At 42.1% G+C, this 19,427-nt stretch overlaps 1 protein-coding gene across 4 annotated transcripts in view; it reads right to left on the bottom strand.

Moving 5' to 3' along the window:
- The window catches only part of CTNNBL1 (catenin beta like 1), a 161,853-nt gene that overhangs the window by 44,465 nt on the left and 97,961 nt on the right, over positions 1-19,427 (bottom strand). The gene's annotated exons all lie outside the window — the stretch shown is intronic.

Raw genomic sequence — 19,427 nt, 5'->3', positions numbered from 1 at the left:
GCCCAGAGCCAGACATGGGGCTGGATCCCAGGACCCTGAGATCATGACGGGAAGCCGAAGGCAAACACTTAACCAATTGAGCCACTCATGTGCTCCTTTCAAAGGGTTTAAACACTTTTCTACTATATTCCAGAAAACCTGGCTGTAAGCACTAACATGTTTTTGTTTTTTTAATTATTAGTAATTAAATCCTCATCCTTGTAATGACAGAAATAAATGCCTGGGGTTTCAAGACCTGTTTCCTCTCTGCGTTCCCACCAATACCTGGGTTAGCAGCACCCCCCACAACCGGCAGTATTTTGGATAACTGTTATGAGATGATGGTCAAGACTCAGGGTTTCTGACTCCCCAGACTTATACTTCTAGTGATGAAGACAGCTGGATGTCAGGTGCAGCTGGTTACAGCTTATTTTTCCGTAGTATATCACCTTTAGGGGTATTCTACTTAATATAAATGGATTCTGTGGCCTAGAAGCTCTCTTGGGGTTTGAAAAGGACATTATATAGTTACCATCACCCTACCCACACCCAACCAAAAACAGAAAAAAAAAAAAAAAAAAGAAAAAAAAAACCCACCTTTAGATCCTAAAATGAGACAATCCTCCTAAATATGTGTAGTGTGATTTTTTTTTTTTTAAGAGTCTTTTACAATGGTTAGTTAGCTTACTGTATTCTTAGATGGTCCTGAAAGTCAAGGAAGGCACAGCACAATCCAGGCAGGTTCTTGACTACCTGGGTTTGGATATACCTGGGCCTAAGCCATGGTGCCAGAATTCCCCCACCTTCTCCCCTCTCCACGATCTCTCCACCATTCCAATTCCCACTTTCCAAGTATTCACCTGCCAAGGCAAAGCACAGCTGATCATCACAGCCCCAAAGCAAGGGCAGTGTTCTCACACTCTGAAAGCCATACCTGGATGCCTGCTTTAGATGAGAAATCAGTTTAGAAAAGAAAAAAAAAAAAAGAAAGAAAGGAAGAAAGAAAGAAAAAGAAGAGCCTGTTTCCAGGGCCTTCAGGGAATGATCTAAACCTAGCTCTTCACTCCTTTCATCTGGTTCTCCAGGCCTGCCTTAGTGCTCTTCAAACAGCCGTGGGCTCCTCCTCCCATTCTTCCCACAGTTAGCAGCCAGGCCCTCCTTCCAGCTGCTGAGCCCTGCACACTCTTCCTCCAGACTCCAGGGCTTTGGCTGATTTCCACAGAAACCAGAAAACCCTGCTTTCAGACCCAAGGTGGCCTTATGTTCATTTTCTTGAAGTCTGACTTTTTAACCTTCTTCCATCAGCCAGTAACACAGCAGAGCGAGAGGACAGAAGCATCTCAGTGCCACACTAACACAGTACTTTCATTTCCAGTTTGAGGCTAACGAACTAAACTGTTCTCCAATCTTGCACACACAAAACCACTGCAGAAACATGTGGTGATCTCTGCGAATATGCTATCCAATCATATTCTAACAGGGAAGAGACTCATAATAGGGAGAAGATAAAGGAAGCTGGTTAATCCTAAGAAACACTGCACTTGTGAACAATGACTCCATGCTTTCGTTTACTAAGAGGCTATCATCACCAACTGGCAAATAGACAAAGTAGCCTGCCACCCTCACTATCTCACACACACCCAGTACAACCATTTTACAGTTCAAATAGTGAAGGGCCTGAAAGGTCTACATGCTTCTCCTAAAAGTCTTTCTCAAGAGGAAAAAACATTTATTATGAGTCAAGTTCCCATGCTAGGTGCTTTAGATGCTCTTTCTCACTTAATATTCATGATAACCCTGGAGTGAATTATTCTCCCCAATTTAAAGATGAGAAAAATAAGGCCCACCAGGGTTCTGTGCCTTACCCAAGTTCTCAGAGCTAGTGAGAAACTAATCTGACCCCCAAGTCCAGCTTTCTTTCTGTCCTCCAAATCTGCCTTTCCTAATGGTGAACTAAATTTACTAGCACCCAAATTTGCAGGGTACTTCTTAGCAAACTGAGTTGTGAGAAATAAACAAACAGCCCATTTTGAACAAAGCTACAAACTGAATTGCCAATGTACCTTTGCTTTATATTAACAGATGGTTTCTCGCAAAAATTGACTTCAAAGTAATTTCCGTGAAACAAATCCTACTTGTTTACCACTGTGGAACCCAAGATGCATTCCCAAGGAAAGAATTCCCTAGCCTGCTTCATTATAAATATTTGGTAAACGGGAATGATGAGCAGCCTCTGGCAGATACTGGGCATGGCAGCAAATCATCAGCAGTGGGTCCTTGCTGGTCGCGGTATCCCAGGAAACCCCTCAGCCCAGCCATGTGATCTTCCCTGCTCAGTGAGACACCCTGAGCAGGCCTCTGACATCACCCAGGTAGCTCCTAGAAACTATGTGTGATAGGAGTGGGACACACATTGACGCAGGGACAGGGAAGCATTTCATTCTCCAACATGATATTCATAAGCACAGTAATAATCAGAATGACATTCACTGTTCCTTTCTGGGACCTCCAACTCCAGTTTCCCCAACTGTCTTTTCTGAGCTGTCCTCTCAGCTCTCAAAATCTACAAAATTCTTCTCTTTCTCTATTTTAAAGGTTCTCAATGGAGGGGTGGGGTGAAAGGAAGATTCTATTGTCTGAAACATTCTGCAATTTTTATGTGTGTGCTGGTGACATGATGGGTGCTACAGCATCTACTGGGTAGAGGCTAGGAATGCTGTTGAACACCCTACAATGCACAGGACAGCCTCCCACCACAAAGAAGTATCAAGTCCACAGTATCAGTAGGGCCCAGACTGAGAATCCCCATAATCTAAGCTACTTGTAACATCTAAAAGTATGAGGCTAAACTATCAGCAGATCCCAATGTAAGTATATATATTCTAGCTAGAAAAATGCCTAAGGCCAAAACTCTCATTCATATAACTTATTAATTTTGTAAATTACAAATTCCACACATAAGGTGAAATTATAAAATATCTAGTATTATCTTAAAATATTCCAAGGGAAAAAAAAGAGGAATGAAACAAGATTGGCAAATGCTAATCACAGAAGTTGGGTGATAGGTACATAAAGTTCAGTGTATAATTTTCTCTACCTTGTGTTTTTGAAATCTTTCATAATATAATCCTCCTCCTCCTCCCCCTCCTCCTTCTTTTTTAAGGACACTTTGACCCCATATGACCAACATGGGGCTTGAACTCACAACCCTGAGTCAAAAGTCATATGCTCTGAACTCTGAGCCAGCCAGATGTCCCTGAAATCTTTCATAATAAAAGTATTTTTTTCCTTCCAAATGAGTTTTTATTCAAAAGTATATAAAAGATAAAAGGGATTCTATACCCCCCAATCCACATACTCCACAGCAGGGCAAAGCTCACAGATGAATGGAAAAGAGCCAGCCAATGACCCCCACACACAAAGGATGTTACTGAGAGCCTAAGAAAGGGACTAGTCTAAATACAAATGTGGAAAACCAGGGAATGCTTCAAGGAAGAAGCCGGATTGGGGAAAATTCCAAAGAATAAGTAATTAGTCTCACAGAGAAGGGAGTAAAGGAGTGTCTCAAGTAAAGGAAAGCATCAAGTGTCAATACATGGAGGTCAAGACATGGAGGAACTACAATAGTTCAGGCTAGAGAGAGGACAGGGGATGATAATGGGGGAACAGTGACAGAAGGCCAAATGGGCAGGTTTTCAATGTCATGCTAAAAAAATCTAGACTTCATCCTAGACCTGCATGAAGAAGCCCTAAAGAAAGGAGCAGTGGAGTTATGTGATCATGTGTGTGTTTTGGAGGTACCCAAGCAGTTCACCTGTGCTTTGCAAGGGTTTTGGAAGAAGCAAAGACAGACTGGAGCAGGGCAAGAATTCCAATAGTGAGCCCATTAGAGGAGAAAAATGTTACAGTTATCTGAGAAAGGAATTAAAGGGGATTGAGGGTTAGTGTGGACAGCAAGAATTACACTGAGATTAACTTCAGGAGGTATTCATGATTATAACTAATGTCATCAAATGAACTTCAAAGAGACAAAAAGAGAGGTATGCCTTAAGGATACCAAAATTGGGATTAACAAAGAAGACTCTACAAAAGATCTAGAAAAATAAGATAAATTTAGTAGATTTATAAACCATAGCCAAGGAAGACCATGATACGTGCACTGTGGCTCTTCCTTTCTCAGTGATACTGCAGCTAGGAGTGTCTGCTGGGGCTAGGTTAGGAGAAGGCTGTCCTGGTCCAGGTCCTCTGCCCCCTTGGTCACCCCAACTAGCCTTGGTCAGTAATCTGTTCATTGTGCTTATTAGACTCTAACCCTAAGACCACAACACTGAATGCCTGTCTTTTTCAGAGTGCCACTGACACATCCTCTGGTACCTTTGTATATGTTATTCCCCCTACCTAAAAGCTCTTCCCTTTCTTGCCCACTTGGGACATTCCTACTCACTCTCAACCTTCATTGGGATCAGTGAAGGTAATTAATGTGCCTCAGGTGACTGTGATATTGTGATTTATAATAAGATATTTATATTTGGTCTTTGTCCACCTGCTGGCATAAAACTCCTAAAACTCCAGGAATTTCCTAAGTGAAGAGAGCCATAAAGGTGTCTTTTGTTTTGTTAATTAGGTGACTTTTGGAATACTCCTAAGGATGGGGAGCTGACTGCCATGGAAAACCAACCCTGTAATTAAAGGTTATAACTTTCAGTCCCACCCCTAAACTTCTTGGGAGGGGAGAGAGGCTTCAGGTTCAATCCACCATACCTATATAATGAGCATCCTTAAATACCCAAAGGACAAGGTTTGGAGAATTTCTGGGTTGGTTTCTCTTGGAGGTGCTGTGAGAGCGGCAGCTGGAAAGGGCATGAAAGCCCTACTCCCCTTCCTCAACCTTGCCATGTGCAGCTCTTCCATCAAGCTGTTCCTGACTCATCCGCTGGTAACTGTTAAGTAAAATACTGCTGTGTTTTGTGATCTGTTCTAACAAATTAATCAAACTTGAGGAGGGGGTCTTGGGAACCTCTGATTTTATAGCCACTTGGTCAGAAGAACAGGTAACAATTTGGGCTTGCAAATGGCATCCAAAGCAGGGGGTGGGGTGGGGGTTAGTCTTATAGGACTGAGCCCCCTAACCTGTGGAATCTGAAGCTATCTCTGGGTAGATAGTGTCAGAACTGAGCTGAGTTCTTGGAGACCATGCGGGGGTCCAAGAATTGCTTGTTGCTGTGGGGAACCCCCCTACATTACACTGGAAACTGAGTCTCAAAACACAACTGGCATGGGATTTGAACTCAAGTCTGAATGTTCTTTCTGTAAGGCTGTGCTATTCTTATTATTAAGTTATTAAGAACCATGCCAAGCTTCTGGCTTAGAAAAACATATCTAATTTCATATAAAATGTATAGAAAAAACTTTATTATTAGAAGGGTCATTTTCTCAAAAAATGAGATTGAAGTCATAAAAAAATTTTACACTCCCACATTACAAAATACACCCTACCCTAAAAAAAGAAAGAAAAAATTCACATACCACATTATCAAATACCAAAAAACCTGGCAATAGGACTGCCCTGCCAGTATTATAAATCTTCCTATTTTTTTTCTAGAAATAACTAAAGTTATTGGATTGTTGCTTTGGTGATTAAAAGTCATTTAACTTTTTGGTTTTCAGATGTCTCCTTGGGAAATTTTAGCAAAGGATCAAGAATATGACTTTGAGTTCCAGCAGATGTTAATTTAAATCCTGTGCATGATTTGAAAAGGTACTTAACTTCTTTGGGGCTGTTTCCTCAGTAATAAAATAGGCTAATGACACCTGACACTGGGCTGATGGTAGGGATACTGATATCACGTATACAAGGGAACACAGCAAATATTCCATAAACATGACACCATTGCTGCCTTCGTTGGCAGTAGTAACCTCACATTGGCTGACACATCATCAGGAAAATCAGCCTGTTACTGAGGCTAGCAAACACTGTTATTCTGCAAGTTTGCCAGCCAGCAGGTATACTTAACAGAGATATGATTTATTAGTAATCAATACATTTAAGAAAGTTGTAGGCATATTTTTTAATGATTATCAAAATGATACACTTAATTTATTTTATGGTAACCCTGCAGCAAATAGGGAACAAATTAACAATCATTTGCTTTCTATTTTTGGGCCAGGACAAGGAAGAAAAGTATGTAAAAAAAAAAGTAAGGAATGCAGGAGACCAGAGAAAGATCCATGTGATACATACCACCACACTAGACACTGCATAATTTTATGGTATACAAAGCACTTTCTCCATATATTATCTTATCTGATTCTCACACACTGAAATGTATTTGCTTCCTTCTTAAAAGTGGGGAAACAGGGTGAGAGGGGGCAAAGTACTTAACCCAAATCACAGAGCCTGAGCCTGAGTTATGGCAGAAAACAGATCCCCTGAACCCAGGCCAGGGATCCTTTCTAATAGGCTACTTAAGGATTTAAAGTTACTAATGCTCAGAGGCACTCAATTGCAGAAAATTACCCCCATGATGGCTCACAGCAAAACTCTCTTGCCCCATTCCCAGTGGTGATTGTGGAGGCCGAGAAAAATCAAGGCCATTCCACCTCAAGTTTAGCATTAGCACAAGTACAGCCATCTTAGGCCCCTGTGAATAAGAGCTCAGAATTGCCCTCGGCAGAGAATCCCATATCAGAAAGACAACAGAGCCCACGCCCATGGTAGAAAGTCCCATATTAGAATGAGAACAGAGCTCAATGTCCTTGAAAGCCAAGCCCCACATCAGAATGTAAACAGAACTTGAGAAATTCCTCCACCCCTTCTGAAAATCCCCTAGACCAGCCTATAAAAAAACCAGCTGTAACCCACTTTGGGGTCCAAGTCCCTGCTCCCTTGTGTTGGGTATACTTGGACCCAAGCTCGAGCTTGCTAATAAACCCTCGTGCATTTGCATTGGTGTCGGCTCCTTGGTGGTTTCTCGGATTCGCAATCTTGGGCACAACAGTGATCTCAACTAACACTCCTATCCTTTAATGGACTCACATCTGAAAGAGAAAAGAGCTGCTTCTCTTGGACCTGATACCTGAGAATAATTTCTGTTTGGGGATCTCTGGTTACTAGAAAAGAATGTTCAACATCTTTCCAACCTCCTTTTTATGCTAATCACAGCTCATCAGCATCTGGACACCCACAAGCAAAATCAATCTGACTATAAAAGCTAGCCAAAGACATTTTCTTACCATAAAAAAACCCAAAACAAACAAAAAAACCAAACCAAACCAAACCAAAACAAAACAAAAAAACCCCAACCAAATAAGTAAGACTGCAACATGATTAAATACACAGAACATTTCTCCAGCAACCCGCACGCTGTTGCCTATAAAAATCACATCCAATATCACAAGAGTCCTGGAAGGTGGACACAAACAAACATCTCACACATGTAATCGTATTCTTTATGAGCAGTGAAATGTATACAAGTTTGTTTTCAGTTTATCCCCTTCCACATTATATCTACTGCTAGATGCCAACATGTCTAACAAAATAGCCACACACGCGCGTGCACACACACACACACAACCATTTGAAAGGCCTTCTCACCTCTTACACTGCATCCAAGGGGCCTTAGATGTGTTAGCCTTTAGTCTATGCCTCATTTCCTTACTATCCTGAAGTCCTAGCACATTCACAATACTTGGGAGAGCCAACATGACCATCCAAGCACAGCTCACCTTTCCAAACTATCACCTCCACAAACTGATCATGTAACCTGAAATCTAGCCTGCCTCCTACAAACATAGTCTAGCTTCCTAACTATGCTAAAAGACTTATTACCCCAATAAATATGCCCTAGACGCACTGAGTAAAAACAGGTTACAAAACAGCATAAACACCATGATTCCATTTACACAAAATGATGTGCATATATACAAAACCCCTACCCCTTAACACAGATGTCTGAATGGATGGAGTCCATGATGCTTCCAGTAATTACTTCTGGGTAGTGAGACGGGAGGGTGATTTTTACTTTTCCTCCATCCCTTCTCATGATGCTTGAATTTCCTACATTAGGTTATTTTATTCACACTCAGAAAAAGCTACAAAGCCATTTCTACTAGCAAGCCTCCTCCTAAGACCCACCATGTCAAGAATCTTCTTTTGGCACAGAAAGCAAAAAGGGCACTTCTCTATGCTTGTACTCTGAACATTCTGGCCAGTGGTTTCTTAGAACTAGCTAAGTGACAACTTCTGAAGCTGTTTAAAATATACATGTTTGGAGTCCCTGTCCTCAGAAATTCTGGAAGTGGGGCCCAGGCATGTGTATTTTGTCAAAGCTCTTGGAGTCATACTGATCAATGGGGGTTCAAAAACTATGGATTTATGTCTCATTCCTAAAAGGGGCCCAACAGAGGGAGAAAACAGACCAGTGCTGAGTAAAGTGTTTAAAGGCCAAGTATGCAAGGGAAGCAAACAGGAAAGTTTAGGAATAGAAACTGGTGAAGTGGTGTTGAGCTTCAAGTCTGGGAGGCCATGAGGAGAGAAGAGGCTTTCAGTAGGTAGATACACTCAAAGTTGGAAGCCAAGAAGAAGTGAATAAAGTGTGGCAGGGCAAAATGTTCAGGACGGAGAGACAGAGGTTATTTATGCAGTACGGGGGTGGGCAGGGAGAGCAGGACTACTGAGGACTCAAACTGATTAGAGAAGACAGTGAGCAGTTTAAGTTAGGCCCTGATTTATGAGTTTTAAAAAAGGAGAACACATTGCTTATGATTCAACTTTTGAAAGCCACAGAAAAATTCCTAGTAAAGGCTATGTACTAGCTGTGTGATTTTTCAAGACAATAACTTCTCTGTGCTTCAGTGTTCTCACCTGTAAAATGTGGGTAATAACATACGTTTCACAGGGTTATTGTGGGGATTAGGTGAAATGAGATAATGAATGTTAAAACTTTCCAGAGTACTCAGAACAAGAAATGGTCCTAAATGATAATATTAGGAAGCACATCCGAGTAAAGATTATGTGCTGAATTTTAATAAACCAGAGCCCACAGTTGCTTCTTGGCCCCTAAGTTAGTACCTCACTTTGGCACCACCTAAAAATTCTGGCAAAATAGCCTAAAAAGGTTTGGTTACTTCTCTATTGTTGCTTCTACACCTGGTATTTGTCTGTCTTCTATAAAGGAGATGCATTGCATGCTAAACCAGTTCTATAAAATTTAATCAAGATTATAAATGAAAACTAACAGAGTTATATTGACAAAATAATAAATGTACCGGTGGAAAATTCTATATCCAAAATAAGAATTCAGCTAATGCTGTCACTAGAGAACTAAGTTTCTACCTGGCAAAATGAAAAACACAAAGAAAAACAGGAATGATTGTTTCTCCTTCATCTTCTCCACTCAGATTTGTGCCAAATTAGATGAGATAGCCAAAATAACCAAAAGTACTACTATATCTATGATCTGTAAAAATTGGAGGGAATCGTTTCTTCGTATAACATAATAAAATAAGAACAGCAATAACCACCCACATCAATGAAAGCTTCCTCTGTTGCAGGTACTCTCCTAAGCAGTGTACATGTATTACCTAAGTCCTCACAAGAGCTCTGCAGGATCCTTCAAGGTCTGGCTTCTGCTTAACCACCTAACCTCCGATTCTATGCTCTTCTCACCAAGAGCTGGTACCAGACTGGTCTCAGAGAGTACTCCTGGGAAGCCTAATAAAAGTACAGATCCGCCAACATCATGCAGACCAGTACAATGGGAAAGTCTGAGAACGTGTCCCAGAAGACTACATTTGAAACAAGATTCCAGATGATTCTTATCAGCAGCCAGGTTTAAGGCTCACTACAGTCTTATCCCTTCCAACCTTTATTAATACATACTGCTTTACCCACTTGACACTCCTTCACCTGGCTAACTCATACTGAACTCTGGCTCAAGAGCTATGTGTCTGAGTTAGAGTGGTTTCTAATCTCCGCTTGCTTTCCCACCACCCAAAACAGATAGGAAGCCCCTGCTCCCACAGTGCTTCACGCTTGCTTCTGCCTTTTACCTTGCAATATAAATACAGGTTTCTATGTCTCCCTAGATGAGAGGTGAGCTTGTTCACCTTCCATCTACAGCACCAAGCCTGGCACAAAGCAGGGACTAGTGGTCTGTTAATAAAAGAATGAATGAAGCCTCATTAACCTACCTTCAGGGCTGTTAACCATAGAAACAGACCCTTTACTTGTGAGTCAAACTCAAACAGAAGGGTCTGGTACTTCATTCAAGACTTGATACATTTTGACAGGGCTAGCATGATCAGAATTATAACTGAGGGTCCGTATTAATAGGCCATCGAGATAAACAGTGGCAGCCCTATCTCTTTGAAAACTCTTATTATGACACAGCCTGTCCATACACGAAGTCCTGGTCAACTGAGCTTCACACCCACAAAAGCTAATGAACTGGCATCCCACATGTAAACATGAAAAGTAGGAGAGGCTGAGAAGACTTTTTTTTTTTTTAAGATTTTAATTATTTATTTATTCATGAGAGACAGAGAGAGAGAGAGAGAGAGAGAGAGAGAGAGAGAGAGAGAGAGAGAGGCAGACACACAGGCTGAGGGAGGAGAGGAGCAGGCTCCATGCATGGAGCCCGACGTGGGACTTGATCCCGGGTCTCCAGGATCATGTCTGGGCTGAAGGCTGTGCTAAACCGCTGAGTCACCGGGGCTACCCTGAGAGGACTATTTTTGAAAGGAAAATGATACGCAGTACTATATTATCATTAAACTGTTACAAGCTAGGCTATGTAGGATGATCACTCTTCTTCTTCTTCTCCTTTTCTTTTTTTTTTTTTTTTTTTGATCATTATTCTTCATACAACTCTTTGAGAAAGAGTTTATCAGGATTGTTGATTGAAGAGGAATTCAAAGTCCAGAGAGAATAACTTGTCCAAGGCTACCTGCTCGTTTGGAAGTAGAGCTGGGATGTGAAGCCAGGTCTCTCTGCCTCCAAAGACAATCCTCTTTGCTCTGTGTTGCCCATGGATGCCAATCAGAAGACCACTGGAGCCACCCTGGTGTGGGAAGGAGCTTTGGAAATAGACCAAGGCTCAAATTCTGCTTTTGTCATTTACTTCCTAAAAGTATTTGGTAATTAACAAACTAACACTCATTTCTAAAAAAGAAGATTAAGATGCCTAATTCATAAAGTATAGACACCTATAAAGCCCTGAGTCTCTTAGTAGATGCCCAATAAATGTGAGCTGGCCATAAGCCTATTTTCCCTCTTCCTCCCCATAAAAGAGCAGTTTCTTCCAGGATGGCAAATAAAGCTTGTTTCATGGTCTTCCTCATTGGCAAACAACTATGTTGTGCTCTAGTTGGGAAAGGCCTGTGGGTAAATCCTTAATATGACTGGAACCAGTTAGCAAACCAGATGTGCAACACTCAAAATCATCCCCTGTAGCCTGATGAAAGGAACCCAAACACATTGCTTATTTCAGCATCCCTACATTTTGTCATCTGAGGTCAGGAATGAGACAAGCAGCTGGAGGGAGAGAAAAGGAATTGATCCAGAAACTGTTCAATTATGAGGTTTTCAAACAACAAAAACAACAGCAAGACATTTCCATCCTTGTTTAACATAAAGTGCCCGTTAGCACATGACTTAATGGTATTCTTAAAATTAAATACGGTTTGTTCTTCACTTGCTCACTGTTCTGACCACTATAACCAACCTTTTTTCATTTTCAAGTTTGGGGAATATAAGGGGGACAAAAATCTTTGACATCTCTTTTTACAGACAGTATAGAGAAGTGGGGACATGGAGCTGCCTTGGTATGTCTTCTCTGGAGAAGGTTTTTGTGTTACTTTCCACATGGGACTGACATGTTCACAGTCCACCTCTATGAATGGCAGATTCAGGGAGGAAAGGCATTTCTTTAGGTAGATACTTTAAAAATCACCCACAGAATGGAAAGAAGAGGAACACAAATGGGAAAACCATGTTCATTCCAGCCACTAATATTAAGGAAGCAGAAACTGTGCTAATAAGCACTTGATTTGTATTATTTCACTGAATCCTCACATAGCATCCTTATGAGATAGAGTCCAATATCACCGCAATTTTACAAGTGAGGAAATACAGGCTGAGAAAAGTTAAGCAACTTTCCCAAAGTCACACAGACAGTAAACAACAGGACCAAGACACCAACATAAGCTTTGTCTTAATCAAAATCCCATATTCTTAATCATCCATATCACAATAACTAGCTATATATGCCTTAGCACCCACTCTCCGCTCTGCCATTACCCTCACTGGTATAAGAAGGAATACTATATATCTTTTAAGGAATAGAATGTCATCTCTTCTCTTAAGCATTCCCAGAACTCTAGAAAACTCCTTCCTAGACTTCTACAACCTCTAATATAACAAGTATTAGTATAGTATGATGTCTAGGGTCAGTATTAAAATAATAATAATCTATATAAGCTAACATTTACCAAACCTCTACACTATGTTAGACCTGCATAAGCCAGTCACCTCACAGTAATAATTCTCACACTAACCTAAAGAGGCAGGTATTAATCTATTCTTACAGGTGAATAAACAAATATGTTTTAAATGTTACTGTGGAACAGAAGCTGAGTGGCCTTGTGGGAGAACCATACATTGGTTAATTGGTAAGAATTCCTTGAATTATGCAATGCTCTTTACTACTGATACATGCCTCGATCCTGACTATTGATGGTTAACGCTATACTGGTGTTAAATAAATTCATTTATTCACTCCACCAATTTTATTTATTTATTTATTTATTTATTTATTTATTTATTTAGATATTTTATTTATTTATTCATGAGAGACACAGAGAGAGAGAGAGGCAGAGACACAGGCAGAGGGAGAAGCAGGCTCCATGCAGGGAGCCCGACGTGGGACTCAATCCTGGGTCCCGAGGATCATGCCCTGGGCTGAAGGCGGCGCTAAACCTCTGAGCCACCAGGGCTGCCCTCCACTAATATTTATTGAGCACCTACCATGAGTGAGCTCCATGAAAGGCATTAGAAATGTCTAGACACAGTCTTCCTGAGTTATTTTGCTATTAGCTTCTAATAACTTATGCAATTTGAAAGGGTTAAGTAAGAGTCTCCACCACCATCATGACCTCCCTGGGTCAAAGCACCAAGATTAGAACCAAGGTCTTCTGATCAAGAGCTTTTGATTTCACCAGCAACCTACAGAAGAGCAAGCTGGCTTCGATCCAGAAGAGCACATACCGATGGCATGGCTTCATGAAATGCGTGAGATTTGTGGTCACAAGCTGAGGGTGTAAGTCTTAGTTTAGACACTTACCCACTATATTACTTGAAGTCATTACAATCTCCTCATTTTCAGAATGAGAAATAACACCTCCCTTGTATGGGGTAGCCCTAAGACTCAAACATTATCAGATATGTAAAGACACTACTACAGATGCTGAATACAGGTTAACGACAAACTGGTAGGCTGAAATCCTGGCACCATCTGTTCTTAGCCTATAGCCCTCCTCTCCCTTGCACCAGAAGTGCCTTCCTTGCTAAGCATTACTGTTCTCCCATCCCCCTGAATAATGAAGTAATTCTTGCTTGGTATGTTTTTGTCCTCACTAATATGGTTTTCTGGTAAATACATGTAAGCTTGCTTTATTCCCCATGTTTATTTCCGTCCTTCCATAAACTGTAATTTTACAGTTGTGGGCTGGGAGTGTCTCTCTCCTTTGGGTGGTGGCATGCAGGACAGAATGAGGGGACAGGAGGGCTGGGAAGCTAGGGCAGAGAAAATTATTAAGGCTATAGTGACAGGAGAGATGATAAGAGCAGTCAGTGGTACTGGAATCAGTGGAGAGGACTGACTAAGGCAGAATTTATAGGATTTATGACCAATTACATGTAAGGACTATGAGAGTCAAGCATGGATCTCTGCTTTGGGTGGTGGAATAGAGCATGGTGCTGTGGTGACCATTATCCCATACAGAAAAAGCAGAAGAGCCTTGGGCAATGAAGGAATGAATATAGTTTTGAATGAGCTGAGTTGACCTGTCTGATAGAGTTGTCTGCTGGTTAATTAGATGAACTGACTAGAGCCTGGGAGAGACACAGGTTGAAGATTTGGGGATCAGCAGCAAAGGGATATGGGTTAAAGCTGCAGTAAGTAGACGAAATCAAGGAGAGTATATACAGTAAAACAGAAAAATAACTGAGGGAAGACACTGCCAATCCAAGGAAAAGGATCTGGAGATGGAACACTGGGGAAGAGCAGAGTCCCCCAGGATTTCATTCGTGTCTTTGTTAAATTTTGAACAAAGCAAGAGCCCTGATAAAAGGCACCTCCAAACGATGTCATGTCATTGCCACAGCCCACCATGGAGGCATTAAAAATGTTTCTTTTTCACTCATGCTGACCAAACTTGGTTCTCTAATGACTATAGGAAAGGTTTTGCCATTTCCCTCTTCCAACGCTGGTAGGTGGCAGGAGCTCTGGTCTGCACTCCCTTGGTGTTGGGAGTCTGAGAGGCACCAGGTAACATGCTTCCAGATGATTCCTGATTCCTCCGCAATCACAATTCTTTGCAGATAACAGAAAAATATTCTTTAGAGCAGTGACCTGTTATCAACTGCTGTCATATGCCGAGCATGCACACCACACACCTACTCACGGCTTTGTAGCTCACCCCCCTAAAGCTCCTAACAGCCTCAGGGGGAACCATGTTAAAACAGCACAATTAACTAGAACTGCTACAAACTCAATAACTCACCTACCTAATGAAGCAATACAAGGAAAATTGGACCTATTTTAATAAGAATTTTAAAAGAGACAAGAAGTAAAAGGTCAAATGCCACTTCTGGATTCCAGTTCTTTTCTTCTTCCCTCCCATTCTGAAGCAGTTAATACCAAGGAGACAACTAATTCTGTACTAATCCTTATAAAACCTAGGAGGCAGCCAATCATGCTATTATTCCCAAGGGCAAATTTTTTCTTTCCAACCCATCCCCCAAGCTAAGTGCCTCCCCTGATCTATTTCTGAAGGTTTTATTATGCAAACCTGAAAGGATTTCAATTATAATAATTCTTGTCCTTCTCCAGCCCAACCCACAAAAAGCGGAACTAAATTACCAGCAATTCTAGGCCTTAAGGGTGGTTTTTGCTTTTTACCTCCTCTCTAGAGTCACCTTAATCTAGATTCTCCTCTCAACCCCTTCTGTTGATTTGAGGAACATAGCTGTTTTTATGCTACCCTCTATTTAGCATATCATGACACTTGACATGCCCATCAACAATCAGCTTGCCCAGTCTCATGCAGCTCCAGAGCATGGAGCTATTACACCGCAGGGCAGTAAAATCCAGTCATAATCTCCTAGTATCTACCCCACCACCACCACCACACTCCCACCCCCGCAGGCATGGGCAGCCTGGCTTTCCAGTGACCTCTCAGGAGGATGCGTACATGGGACAAAGGCCACAATGGGCAGAACTGAAGACAGGTTTGGTAAGAGTTTGAGAACTTGAATTTCCTAACGTGCCTACACTATTTCGGCATCCACATTAAGTTTATATAGGTCTTTTCACCGGACCCTCACAACCCCCCATGTAGTAGATCTAGCATTTCACGGGGCAACTAAGGCCCTGAGAGTTTAGGATGATCACACGGTTGATAAGCAGTGGATCTATCTGTACCATACCAGGCTACACTGCTACCCTCTAAGAGTTGGGGAAGGTGCTGATGTTGGGGAACAGAAGGCTAGCTGAGGACAAAGCACAAGCTCACACCCTGCAAACGCCTCCTCCCCCCCACTCCTGGGTGGGATATGTTTCACATTCCTCAGGCACTCTTGGCTGCCCTAAACCTAAGGGAAAGGAAAAACAAATATTTACCTTATAGAAATTACAGATTATAGTCCTATAGACCTAAGTCTCCCTTAGTTTATGTCTTAGTGATTTACAAGAAAAAAGCATTCTTATCAATAACCTAACTTCCAGAAGGAAACTCCCAACTATCTTAATGTTAATGCCTTACTAGGAGAAAAACCTTTAACTGGACAATGGCAAGGCCTTCAGTATCTTGTAGGTCCTCTTTAATATATGAAAGCTCTTTTGAAATCTCCCTTTTCCTTATCTTGGGAGTTGAGACTCCCAAGTATACAGTCAGCCACCCCTCACAAGCCCAGGACAACATCACTTCCTGCCCACGGGTCTTGTCCCCATGCTTTAATAAAACCACCATTTTGCACCAAAGACGTCTCAAAACTCTTTCTCGGTCATTGGCTCTGGACCTCTCCCCACCAAACCTCACCTATATTCCAAAACTATATTACTGAGAGGTGACAAGTGCTGAGACTGGACCTGGTTGAACTTAAAGCAGTTAACTCTCATATGTGATAAGTCCGTGAGGTTGGACAAGAAAGGCAGGAGTGCAGAGCAACCATTTAGAGGTTCTAGACCGGCAAGCTAATTCCCAGCCTATAGTGCTTATTTAGGAGTTGTTGGATTACCAAAAGCAGCTTGTCACAGGGTGGCCTCACTTGTATAAGGAAGTTCTATCCATAATGTATGTTAATCTTAAATATAAAACTGTTAGCTATTTTACCAGCAAAAATAAGTTTACTCAGGAATAATAGGGAATTACAATTCAGGCCATTCAAGCTATGGCAAAAACTATAAGCAAATCCAGAACAAAGGAGAGGACTGCTCTTTTATGGGGGAAAGGAGGTGTTCTGAGGGGATGTTATAAACAAAAATCTACCCAAATAAACCAGGAGTTCGAAGTGTAGTGGCTTTTCATTGGCTAGGCTGTTGCTGGGCAAGGGGAAAATCTTCCTCCTATTGGGTAGTTAAGTATAGGTGTTTTCCTGTGGGGAGTACAAGATATGTCTCTTCCTGTTGGGGGTCTGCAATTAACAGCAAGTGTTAGGCTGTGAGAGATCCCCCTCCTGGCCTCCTTGCTCCATTTTAAATGAGGTTTCCTTTATTCCATTTCAGACCTGATTCTTAAGGGCATGGCTCTAAAGAGGGGGCTTCTGCCGTAATTTCAAAACCAATGAGACAAAGTAAAACTTATGGCTAGCAACCAACCCATTTGTGTTTGCTTTCAAACAATCTACTAGGGTCAACTGCATTGACTTCAACCATGCAGTATTCTAGGGAGAGCCCCAAATCCATGTTTGCTCTTAATGATCAGTCCTTCAGAGAAGTGATTGTTCATTCATGCAGTCAACAAACATTTATTGTGCATCCACCACCACGCTGAGCATGAGACTAAGCCCTGGCACCCAGAGGTGACAAGGCCATTGGTTCTATATTCTAAGTGCTATGAAGGCAAAGTCCTAAGACCAAGTCTCCATGTAATAGGAAGCTCTATTCTAGTCTAGGGGTTCATCATCTGCTTCCCTGAGAAAGTGACATCAAAACTAAGGACCTGAAGGCGCACCTAGGTGGCACAGTTGATCTTGGTTTTGGCTCAGGTTGTGATCTCATGGTCATGAGATTGAGCCCTGTGTCGGGCTGGGTGCTCAGCCGAGTCAACTTGGGATTCTCTCTCCCTCTTGTACTCTATCTCTCTCTCTAAAATGGATAAATAAATGTCTAAAAAAAAAAAAAAAACCCCAAACTAAAGACCTGAAGGATGATTGAAAGGTATCCAGACAGGTCAGAGAAAATTTTATAGATGGAGGGAAGAGCAAAGTAGAAGCCTGGGGGCAAGAATGAGCTGGGTAATGTCTATAAATACTCCTGGTGGTCTGAGGCTGCTGTGTTCTAGTTTTTAATCACACAAACCTGGTCCTCTTGCATCAGAAGGGCCAGCATAGGGAGAATAATCCAGAGGATAGAATGGGACAAAGAAACCTTGCACAATGTGCCCCTGCCCTGCTCTGCCTCCGTTCTCACACTCCCATCAAGGCCTGAGCGCCAGTTTGCCAGGAGCAGCAGCAGCCAGCAGCAGGGGCAGGTAGAGGCCCACGGCTGCATTTTCTCCCTGGAGTTCACTTTCCTCTGGGTGCTGGTGTATTCAGAATGCAGAGCTCATCCTCACCAGCCATTACAGGCCAAACATGCCTTCCAGGAGCTGTCTTACCAAGCCATTGCCCTCACTAATATAATGTTATCAAATTCCTAATGCTGGTACTCTAAAGCAAATGTACTGTTACCAGCACGCCACTGGGCACATTTTTCAAAAGGAAAACAGCTGCTCACTGAGTCTGTCACTTTTTTTCTTCTCAGCACCATGCACGCAGAGCAAAAGACTGCTAAGGGCTGTTTTCCTATTGTACCTTTCTTTAAGCATGCTGAAGATGCAGCATCAGCTCTCTCAACAGAACCCAGCAGGTCAGCCATAGCATAGTTCCTGAGGAGTTTCCTGGATCACAGGACAAAGCCTTAACAACTAGGGCCTGTGCCTCAGAATCATAAGGTACAGATATCAGAGCTTCTAGTTCACTAGTCTAGTTTCCTCATCTGACAGACCTGAAAGGAGAATACAGTCCAGAGAAGTTAAGTAAAAGGCTGTTGTCACATAGCCAGTGAGCTATAGAACCACAGGTTGGTTCCTTTCTCAGCTGATTTCCTTACCTAAAAAAAAAAAAAGATCTACTTCATAGGATGTGAAGCCTAAATAAAACAGTCCACAACCCAGTAGTGCAGAAATGTGGCAGGTATTCAATGACCGCAAAACTTTATCTGTTAGATCTCCAAAACTATCCATTCCCTTTCCCAGGGCCTTGTTTTGCTCAATTCCCATTGAGGAAAGAAAACAGACTGGCAGTGGGGTTAGCATGTCCACAGCTCGTATGTGGCCAATAACTGACCAGGGTGAACAGAACTCTCTCCTTGTTCTCAGATCTCAAGTCCAGTCCTTTGCCCTGCCAGTTCCAACCCTGCCAGACTTTCTGTTGTCTCTGGAGAGCTGAGGTGATCAGAGAAGACACCACTGGAAGTGACCTCTGAAGACAGTCACATCACCTTCCCTTTAGCCACTCTGAGTTGATAGAGGCTAAGCCAAATTCATCTGAGAAGGGATAGACAGGATCTCTCAAACTTTTATCTAGGAGGGTGAGGAATGCAAAAGACCCTGTAGATATCCACATCAATTCTACCAATCACTGACAAAAAAAATCACCCAAACCATGGGACAAATGTTAACTTCTAACAAGACAACCAAATGGGCCAATCGGCCCAGGTTTTTCTCCTTTCTCATACACACCAGTTCCTTGGCCCCCCTTCCCCATGCTTTAAAATAACCATCCAACCATGTCAATTCCCTGGTGCAAGTGTCTGTTAGTTTCCAGCAGAACTGTCAATGCTCATAAATTCCTGGCCTTCCAGGTTGCTCTGCAGCTACTTATTGGGGGGAGGGATGCAGCAAGCTACCAGACAATAGCAGGAGGAGATTGGCAGAGCAGTAACTACTCCAGTTACAGCATCGCAATT

This window comes from Canis aureus, chromosome 26 (genome assembly GCF_053574225.1).
Source record: "Canis aureus isolate CA01 chromosome 26, VMU_Caureus_v.1.0, whole genome shotgun sequence".
Taxonomy (NCBI): domain Eukaryota; kingdom Metazoa; phylum Chordata; class Mammalia; order Carnivora; family Canidae; genus Canis; species Canis aureus.
The sequence above is the reverse complement of the archived record's forward strand: the minus strand, read 5'-3'. Positions and strand labels throughout refer to the sequence as shown.